Raw genomic sequence first — 11,581 nt, 5'->3', positions numbered from 1 at the left:
CTTCCCCTGGCGCCATCCAACTTCTTGAAGGACAAGACGCTTTGAGCCGGTCAAACGAGTTTCCAGGGGAAGAGAGTTCCACTGATCCACGGTCCACACGAAGAAGCAATTCGACCGGGAAGAAGATTTTGCGGAAGGTTTACGAACCTCTCGCTCCACAACACATCTGGCGATTCTTTCCGACACGTCACTGACCATCCGGATCACACCCTCCGTCGAATAGACATTCCTGACAGCGAATATTCCATTGAATATTTTGTAAAAATTAACCAAATCGCTATCAATCCTCGTCTGTCCTAGTTAAGGTAGATCCCACAAGCCCAACCGTTCCGGATATTCCAAACCAATAACCTCTACCGAAAGCCTTATCATTCTTCGTTGGACAGACTCCAAAACCTCACGAGAATATTTCAGGGCTGGAGACCAAGCAGAGCATGCATATTCAAGAGTTGGTCGAACGTAGATGGTGTGCAAAGGTTTGAGCAATGAAAGACGCCGAGTGGAGAAAAACCGTTTAATAATTCCAACCACCGAATGAGGGCGACTTGCCACTTTGGCAGAGGGGGCCAAGAACGTCATCTTTCCGCCATAGTGGATGCCCAGGTCCATGTACTTCTCCTCTTTCTTGAGGCGCAGAGTGACGTCACAACTGGTAGTAAAGGGCAGCCACGTTATTAATACATACTAGAATTCGATTCTAAGGTTGAACACGTAAAAATTCGGACACAAAAAATGGTGACTTTCTCAGCCTGTGCAGCTTATTTTTAGAAAGTTCAATAATATATAACCATGCACAAGGGTAATTCTAATTAATGAAACCATCAAGCAGAGACCTTTCTTTTATCCTGACCCTGGCTATCAACTTCTGCACGAGGTCAGAATCGAAACCCACCTTTATATCAAAACAGAGCGCACACTATTCAGTATCAATAAATTCTTGAACCATTTAGACTCTTTCGCTATACATTTGAGGACTATTTTCCCGTTATGGGAAAAATGTATCTCCGTAAGTATAGTGCATTAATCACTAATCCACTTATTTTTAATGTTAACCTTTAGACAGTCAGGGGTTTCTCTAATTCACATTTACTTTGCAGACATCTAGCTGAAAAAGATTAGATAAACAGTGCTTAGACAAACATCATAACTGTACTAACTAATGTCAAAGTTTATTAAGAAGTTCAAATCAGGATTGCAACAAAAAATGTAGCAATGTAGGCAGGGCTGAATTTTCCAGGCCAAAAAGCACATAAAAAAGGTGAAAACTTTTGCAACAAAACGTCCAATGTTAGGATTATTTCAAACCAAAACATTTAATTTTCGGGATATTTGGAAAAAAGCACTCAAATATTTAAAAATCTCAAAATGACATAATATTTCAAAGAAATATTTAACAAATTAATTAATTGTTTTCGGAGTCCCTATTAATCAAGTGTACTTGTTTCCTCAGAATCAAAATCTTGAAACAATTTGTCATTTGCCAATCCATGGCAAAAAGTCTTGGTTAATACATGATACGAGGAAAAGGAAAATAAGCAGGCCTCAGTTATTTCTTCATGTTTTATGGGGGTTTTGTCTGTCAAAATTGTTTACTCATACAATTTAAATTCAAAGAGACATTTTCCAAATTTTACCAAAATGCAGAATTTGTCACCCGAACTTCACAAACGCTTGTCAATATTGAACACGGTCTCCCTTTCTTGTCCTGATTACTGTAGCTGTCGACAAAAGCCTATAAAATCAATAAAGAGAGAGAAAAACATAGACCATAAGGCTTGTTTGAGGAAACATAATTATTCTTTTTCAAAGTGGGAGACAAGTCGCTCCCTAGTAACAGGCCGATTTCTCCCACTTCTAATATTGCTAAGGTGTTTGAGAAGATCATGCAGATAAAACTTGTTGATTTTTTTGATATTCATGAAGTCCTTCCTCCTAACCAGCATGGGTTCCAAGCACATTTTAGCACGGTTATTCAACTGATTAAGCATTTAGAGCAAGTTATTGAGGGACTGGAAAGACACGAGTCAGTTGATGTTGTCTATATTGATTTTGCCAAGGCCTTTGATAAAGCAGATCAAGGTCTTTTGTTTAATAGACTTCATGACATTATGATCCAAGGCAGGGTTCTCAATTGGATAAGAAGCTTCATTCAGGATAGGAAGCAAATTGTTTAGATCGAAGGATCCCTTAGTGACATACGTGATGTCAAGTCAGGTGTTCCCCAGGGCTCCATCTTGGGGCCCCGCCTTTTAATAATATTCGTTGCCCTGATTCAAAAGCTTAGTATTACTGCCAGTCTCTCTTCCTATGCTGACAACATAAAGTTAGTTTCTGGTAGGAATGGCCAAGATTCCAGTGGCCTGGCAAAGGACCTAGAAAAAATCTACTCTACTTGGGTTACTGAGAGTAATATGGCCCTAAACGGAATGAAATTCCGCTCAATGACCTTCGGGTCAACTCCTTTGAATACTCCACTTGTAGATAATGGAGGTAAAGATATTGAGCAGGTCTCATCTATGAAAGATTTAGGTGTACTATACAGCAATAAAATCAAAGTTGTTCCCTATCATTTTCTGAGGTATTAAAATGCGAAGATTTTTTTTTAGAAATCTCCCTGAAAACTTGATGGGACTTTCTGAACACCGGGTGGTGCTGTGACTCTTTCTATTAAGAGGAAATAAATAAATAAATCCACTGAACAAGAACAACTCCGACGGATTTGGGGGTACTTATCATACCGTCCACTAATTGGCCACCCATCTATCTAGGCGCTTGTCCTAGCATGTTCATTATTCCCAAGCCCAGAGAGATCCTACAGGCTGGCATTTTTGGATATCTGGAAATACCTTGGCAAACTATAATTTTCGTGTTTCTACCTACGGCCATCATTTTCCTGGGGAGACTGACCCACCAAGCATCCAAACCCTCATTCCCTTGGATCGCATATCTTCTTAGTTACATGTCCCAAAGCAAACGACTTTCGTTAATTGAATGAGACATGTAAAGACTGATTATCATTGTCGGTGCACAGACGTTATCAGTATCTACTAGGATATCTGTGGCAACTGGCATCATTTTGGCTTTTCAAAATGTAAGTTCCTTTGTGCTTCTCTTGTACTTAGAAAAGTATTTTCATTGGTAAATATTTTACCTTAACCCAAAGATACCGTTAGTAAAGTGACTGCCCTTGCAAGTAAAGAGGATATTTGGCCTTTCCAACAAAATGTTCCTGTTTATGAGCACTAGAACTTTTCCAGCTTTTGCTTAAAACGAAGGATTTTCCTCGCCAGCAATGATGCCTACCCGTCCAAGGTGATGGTGGTTCAAATTTTCAAGCCTTTATTGATGATACTGATTTGATTAAGTAGGATTCAGCTTCCCTTCCTAATGCAATGACGTGACAAAGAATAGAATTCAACATCCTGGCCTTCAACAGCGCAAATATTGAGATACTTTCATAACATCCTTGAATCAAAAAAAATGTCAACTCTTTCACATTTTGGTTTTGCGTTTTCATCATGCATGTTGGCAAAAGAGGAGTGTGATGAATCATGGATTACGGAAGTAGTGGAGAGGAAAGCTCCCTGAAACCTCGCTAGAAAACGTTTCAGTTTTGGTTTCCCTGTGAATTGAGCACCCTCTCAGCGGGAACGCATCAGGTCAAGGATTAACGCATAGCTCTACAAAACCTAGCTAGAAGACGTTCGATCTTCGACCGAGCTTTCCACTCCACAACTGACGTACTCCATGGGTTAATACAAGAGGCTCCCTCACAATCACGTCTAAGATCCTCAAACTATCTATACGTATCATATGCAATGATTTTGAGATAGACAAGAAGTCACTCCAACTTCATGGTATACATTTTTAAAGGAAAGATCTACAATTGTGCTCTTCATCTTGCCTTTTTGAAAAAGTGATTTTTAAACCCCACAACAGTTAGTGTTCAAGCTGTACATCTAGTCAAGTGATCAAGAGGCGGACAAACCTCTCCATTCCCCCTGCAATGAACAAATATATTTGACCTTCATCCGGTGTTTACTAGTACAAGAAGAAGAGATAATTGCCAAATCAGTACGTTGAGAAGAATTTCTTTACCATTGACAATTTTTGGTCTACTTTTTCTCAAAGGACTATTTATCAGGAAGATAAACCACACTTTAAAAAAGAGCTCTAGCCTACTTTTTCATGAATGAAATAATTAGTACAATAGATCAAGATGACAGACAAATTACTTAGAATTTGTTCAATCCTTGAGAACCAGAGCAAAGACTTGTTTTTCAATTATGTTATCTCGGAGGTATCGACGAAATTGATCAACTTTATTGACAAGTTGAGCTACTGGATTCTTTGCATGCAGTTCCCGGATAAATTTACGGTCAGTAGCTAAAATCCAGTAGGAAATGTATTTTACAAAGAAAAAATCGGATTGTTTTAGAAATCAAGTTTTCAAAGTTATAGAGGAAGAGCGCCTCTCAGCACTTTCCAACAAGTCACTTTGACATTGTCCGTTTTCGGAGTGGCTCCTTTCAGCATGCAACAGGATATACAGTATATCTCGAATATTTTAGTCACAGCCACTTTGCAATTAATTGACAACCCTGCTTCATGGTAAGAAGTTTTTGAAAGTATTCAAATTAGAACATGTTTTGGGCCAGATTAACAGGACTTGAATGTCTGGTTTACATACATTGCTCTGGTCTTACACTTCTTTGACGGTCTTTGCCGTTTGAAAGGGTAAAGTCATTTTGCTGGAAATCGCTATGTCGAGATATCAATTTTCTGACTGACTTTGGATGGAAGAATTATCTCCTGCCATGTCTGCCGGAACTGGATATTCCACTATTCGGAATTGGCAGCGGAAAGGAGAACAACCAGAGGGAGACAACGTTGATCCCAGGAGGTTTAATTATGAGTAGGTAGGATATATACAGTTCGCTTGCAGGAGAAGAGATTCTCGAGAACATTTGGTCCTTCGAGCCGGATGGACTTGCCGTGATTGGGCTGAAATCCGAGGATTTTTGACCGCCCGAGGAACACCTGTTTTTTGTGAGTGGTTGGACTACAGTGAGCTTTGTCATGAGTGATAAGGAAGATTCTGTTGTCAGACCACCCGTAGTGGAGGCCAATACTGCCCCGGTGGTGGGCAGTGAAGAGGTTTCGAAAGCGAAGAAGATAATGAGTGTCATGAAGAGGTCAATCACTCGCCAATTGAACTTTCTCAAAGACGCCCTTCATTCGGACAGTTTGCCATCCAGGACGCTCCTGAAGCTGAAGGTGAAGGAGGTAGAGGCTACGCTCGCCCGACTTGAAAGTACAGTCATAGCGCTCGATCTCGCCGAACTTTCCGAGGACGAGCTGGACTGGGCGCACACTTACCTGGATGGAGAGCGAGCTAGGATCCAGCACGCGACGGCCGGAGTGATCGACAACATCGAGTCGAGAGCTGAAGAGGCTAGCACGTCATTTCACACAGGAGACACGCAAGTGCGATTATTCCGACAGAGCCTGAAAGAGCGTCATCAGTCCGAGCAAACAGAGGCGTTACAACGAGTCAAAGAAGCTGAAGAGCGTGTCAAAGAGGCCCAAGAATCCCTGATTCAAGCAAAAGCTGCGGAGAACAAGATTTCAGATGCCTTGGAAGAAATTGAACTCGGATCTCGTGCAGGCGACTTTGTGGAACCGCTAGTAAGTGAGAACGGAAACCCCGCTGGGGTAGAGTCCTGTGGTATCACCAGTTGGATGGCCAATACAGAGCTATATGTCAAACTTGGAGGAGGAAGCACTGGCCACGTGAAGTCATCAATTGATGTCAAGATGCCAATATTCTCGGGTAACCTCCTCGAGTTTCAGGAGTGGTCAAACATGTTTGAGACATTGATCCATTCCACCAACCCATCTCCTGCTGAAAAGATGAGGCTTCTCAAGGCATCAATGAGCGATAGGTGCAAGAAGCTCATAGTTGGATTTGGAAATTCTGAAGCTCACTATCATGCTGCCTTACGCACTTTGCACAAAGTACCGTATTTGGCGATGACTGATTGCTTGTTGAAGCCCATCAAAGAGAGCTTGAGAACCTGTGAGAGCTAAAGATTTGGAGAGTTTGTCAGATCTTGCATTTTCTGTGCAGGGTCATGTTCTCGTCATCCAGGAGCTAGTCCCAAGGTCCGACGTTATTTGGGGACAACTGGAACGCACGTTGGAACGGAAATTGGATCATGACTTGTTCCGATTGTGGGTATCTCAAGTCGGCAGAACGAAGGATAAGAATCGGATTGATGTCTTCTGCGATTGGTTCCTTCCAATGGTTCGAAGTGATCAACAATATCATGGTCAAGCCTTGGTTAGTGGGAAAAGAACCGTTGTTCAAGACAGGAGCCGACCATCCCACAACCATTCTGTCAACCTGGAGCCACAACAGTGTATCCTGTGCTCCAAAGACCACCCGTAGTCGAGTGCCGCGACTTCAAAACTATGCCCTATGATCAAAGAATGGACTTTACCCTCAAATCAGGTCTTTGCTTTGGCTGCTTAAAGCCAGGGCACATGTTTTGCCGTTGCGGAATGAAGAAGAGGTGCTCAAAATGCAATGGCTCCCATCATCCTCTACTCCATAATTCCACCCATCGAGACGAGTAAACCAACCCTCACACTCAAGAAGATCGTGTGAGTAGCAATAGTGTTTCAAACGGACAAAAGGTTGGTTTTAGGAGTGATCCCAATCAATTGTTCAGGTCCTAAAGGAGCATTGATCGTTAACGCGTTAGTGGACGAGGGATCAGACACGACATTCATCAGTGAGAATATCCTCAACAAGTTAGGTTTTGTGGAGGCAGGCACATCACGAACTCGATTGACGATCCATGGAACGACGTAGACCACCAGCTTAGGTTTGTACAACGCCGCAATTCAAGTTGTCAATCCAGAAACAAGTGAGACGTTCGATCTTGAGGTCAAGTCACTTCCTGTCACTTGTAAGGATCTCAAAGGGAATTAATTGGGCGTCTTTGCGTGGGAGATGGAAACACCTCGAGGACCTGTATCTGAGTGAAAACGATGGACCGGTGCATCTGTTGTTGGGATTAGACTCTGGACATTTGATCGAACCGTTAGAGCAAAGAAGAGGTCAAAAAGGAGAGCCATCTGCATTTTGCGCTCGCCTTGGATGGGTTTGTAGGGGCCCAATCAACGAACAAGCTTCAGTGAGTCAGTGCCGACACTCAAACTTTTTTCAAGACTCCAATCTTCTTTTGGATCAGGACCTCGATCAATTCTTTGCTACAGAGTCGTATGGAGCAGAGGGTCGAGTCACATCCGACACAAAGATGAGTCTCCAAGATGAATACGCACTCAATATGATTAAGGGAATTACCAAGAAGCTCGTGTACAGGCCTGGCTATGAAGTCAGTCTACCTTGGATACCTGGAGTATTCGGCCGAAAAGAGATGAGCAGGATTGGAGAGTCGGTTTATCAGGAACCCAATCTTTGCAACGGCTTACCGAGGGTCCATGGGAAAGACCATTGAAAAGGGATATGCTGTGAAAGTTTCGAATCCATGAGAATTGGACCATCCCTGTCAAGCCTTTCTTCCTCATCATGGTGTTTGGAAGAAAAACAAAAAAGACTTACGATTGGTGATGGATTCAGCTGCTCACTTCAATGACAAGAGTCTCAATGATTGCTTGATGTCCGGATCACCGCTGCAAAATGATCACATGGACGTGTTGCTTCGATCCAGGGAAGGCTCAACGTCAGTGACAGGTGATATTGAGGCCATGTTTAGCCGTATTTTCATGCAACAAGACGATGCAAGATAACACCGTGTCTTATGGCCAAGCAACATTAATAATCCAATTGAAACGTTTCAAATGCCTGGAGATAAACCATCACCGTGTCTGGCCATCCACACACTTTTGCAAACTGCAGAAGATACGCCTTGCCGTGTAGTGGTGACGATGATCTAATGGAAGCTCTGAAAGTTGCTTGTGAAGTTCGTGATGTCTTACTTCATGGGAACTTCAATCTCAGAGGATGCTCAACAAATGATCGTAAGGTGGCGGAAGAACTTGTCGAACCTGCTTCAGACCCCTTGTGATCTTTACCAGAAGATGGAACGTCCACCAAAATCCTTGGTCTCATCTGGGAAATAAGAAACGATGTGCTGGGCTTCAAGGTTGAAGAAACGTGTTTAACCTTCACTCGCCGTGGACTACTGAGCAGACTTGCCGGCTTGTACGATCCATTTGGTCTCATTTTGCCAGTGACAGTCTCTGGCAAGATCCAGATGAAAGCTCTTGTTGTCAAAGGTCTGGATTGGGATGATTCCATTGATCTTGAGCAAAAGCGGTGTCTGAACAATTGAAGTCATCAACTGATCGAATTGGGAAAACTAAAGTTCCCAAGATGTATCTCGCCATTGGGAGGCGATGATATCCACAGACAGTTGCATGTGTTTTGTGATGCCTCTGAAGACGGGTTTTGTACTGTGTCATATCTCAGATGCTCGATGCCAACGGGGGAGGTGACTCTTCGATTGATTTGTGGCAAAACCAGAGTATCTCCCAAGAAACCCATGACCATCCCAAAACTCGAACTCCAAGCAGCAGTGTTGGCTTCTCGATTGGCTGATCATTTGAATCGCACGTTCCGTCTCAAGATCAGTGAGCGTTTCTTTTGGACGGACAGTCGTGTGGTTCGATGTTGAATCTGAAAAGTGTAGCTCAGACATTCAAGCCATTCGTAGCCTTTAGGATTGGAGAGATCCAGAGCCTCCCCTTTGACAGAGAGTGGAGGCAAGTCCCCAGGAAACTGAACCCAGCTGATCTTGGCAATCGATCATTGTCAACCCCAATCATTACAAAAGGTTGGATCCATGGCCCAAGATTTCTCCTGAAAGCTTGGACAGACTGGCCCCCAGATGTCGAAATTGAGGCAACACTTGAAGAACAACGTCAGAAGTATCGTTTGAATGAAGAGAGAGCAGAGGTCTATGCAACAAAAATCGGTGAAGAAATCAGCACATTGCAAGAGGTGATCACAGCCTCTCGCCAGGAGGGAGAATCTAATCAGTGCGTTCTCCAAAAACTGATATGCAGAGCCCAACGTGAGTCGTTTCTGGAAGATTTTGAAGAAAATGGCGTCTTTCATCCTGGAAAAAGATCTCGGATGGTCAAGTTGAGTCCCCTTGGTGACGACAGGAATATCATCAGAGCAAGAGAACGGATCAGCAAAGCCCAAGTTGGATAAGATCAACGACATCCAACCATTCTCTGCCCTCGACATCCTCTGACATCATTGATCTTAAAACAAGAGCACGACCAAGCCCATCGTCCAAGCGTCAGCCAAGGACTTGCCATGATTCGACAGAAGTATTGGGTACTACGGGGACGAGAGGCTGAGCGCAAGGTTCGTCTTAGGTGCCAGTTCTGTCAGAGGATATCTGCCACTCCCGCGCACCAAGAGATGGCCGATCTACCAATGGAAAAGTTTGCCATGGCCAAACCTCCGTTTCTCAACACGTCTATGAATTTGATTGGACCATTGGAATTGTTGGTTTCTAGAAACAAGATCGAAAAGCGTTGGGGAGTGTTGTTTAGTTGCATGACTACACGAGCAGTACATCTCGAGATCGTCCCATCACTCAGCTCACAAGACTTCTTGAACACCCTGAGAAACTTCGTTAACCTCAGGGGAAAACCAGACTTGCTCTATTGTGATAATGGAACCTGCTCAAGGAGCTTGAAAGTAACCGGGGTCCAATTTTCTTTACCTCCTCCAAGCTAATCAACTGCTTTTTTTTTAGTGAGGAAAAATTCCAATTTTTCTTTAATCAGATCAATGTTGCAACTAATAATTGTGCAGATCTAAATTTACTCCAGGAGAAAATAGGAAAAATAAGCAAAGGGGAAGCTTTCCGTTGTGCTCATCCTAGTTATATTAGTCATGCATATAAAAACCACTATAGTCAAAATAGTAATGAAACCAAATAAAAAATGTGGAGGCAGTGGGCCAAGCTAACAAGAGCCTGGGATGGCCTGAGACCCGGATGGCACAGTGACCCGCCCAGCTGGTTGAGACGTGACCCTGAATGGCCCCACACACCCCGTCGGATGTCCCTCTGAACCCCGTCAGATTGCCCCGTGAACACCATTGGATAGACCCGTGAACCCTGTCGGATGTACCCCTGAGCCCCGTCGGATGGACCCGTGACCCCCCCAAGTGAGGGAGATGTTGTGTACGGATTGATGCTTGTGCTCATCCTAGTCGTACTAATCACGCAAATACGACCATTCTGGTCAAAGAAATATACCAGTTGTCAAGTCCATCAAACTCCTCGTCAGTGATGACCATCCTCAAGTCCATGACACTTTCCTTGACCTAATTTAAAAAGTGTTGTCAATGTGGTCTAAAATTGAAACAAAACTCGGTTTTTAGATAGATATTTCCTCGACTGAGATGAGAGAGGTGCGAGGGTTGATGAAACCTGCGTGCAAGTCACGTTCCGTGCCCTAGTTTACATCCGTTCTGCCAATTCGGCCGTTCGAGTGTTTATTTTGTCCAGCCCAATTGATACGTACGTGTTTATGGTCATTACACGTGGATATAATCAACAGACTCCACCACGCCCACTCCCGTCTGTTGGTCACCGCGAAATGACATAGATTATTGCATAGATGCCACTATTACTTGGTCACTATTCAGCTGAATGTTCCACTTAATATTCTTAGCGCTACGAGCTTTGCTTGTTGCGTTCATCTCTTCGTGGGTTCCCCATTCCTGGTCATCCTCTCGAAGATTCAGGTAGGAGAAATATCACTTTCATTTTAGTGAAACTTAATGAAAGTAGGCGCTTTTGATATTCGTACTACTTTTTTCTTTACTTGGTTTGGTTTTTCACGGGCTTTCCAAACCGCTACAGGGAATGTAATCCCCGGTACAATTAAAATGAAAGTTTATAATTCGTCTATTTATTACCTTTCAATCTTTATATGATATATTTGGTCCACCAACGAATTTGAGTGGACAGACCGAGTTAGTCCTTGAATGTAGGGCTGATCTGGAATGCTATCTAAAATTTTGTCCAAGTCTGACTTGAAAGATGTTACCGGATCAATAAGGTCTACCTATTCCCTACGAATATTAGAGGGAAGTAAATTAAACAATGAAGGAGCCCGAGAAAGAAGAAATGTGGGCTTCAATGTTCGAACTAGCCTGGATTTTCGAGGGCTTGAGGGTACTCTCAAAACGCACATTTAAGCCTCTACGGTCACTAGAATTGACCCTAAATCTTGGGTTGGGACAAAGCTCATGGATGCTTTTGAAGACGTGCAGTATCAAATACCTTTCGTTCCTTCTCTGAACACTGCACAGTCTCAACTTTTTTGTCTCCCAATAAGAGAGCTCTCTCAATCCTGTGATGTTCCTAGTGAAACATTTTTGGACTTGCTCGACCTTTTGCAAACCTGCTGAACTCATTGGAGCCCAAATGGGTGAAGCATATTCAAGAGAGACGAAAATTGTTAAGGTCGAGGGATCCCTTAGTGACATATATGATGTCAAGTCAGGTGTTCCCCAGGGCTT

This window comes from Tigriopus californicus, chromosome 1 (genome assembly GCF_007210705.1).
Source record: "Tigriopus californicus strain San Diego chromosome 1, Tcal_SD_v2.1, whole genome shotgun sequence".
Lineage (NCBI taxonomy): Eukaryota > Metazoa > Arthropoda > Copepoda > Harpacticoida > Harpacticidae > Tigriopus > Tigriopus californicus.
The sequence above is the reverse complement of the archived record's forward strand: the minus strand, read 5'-3'. Positions refer to the sequence as shown.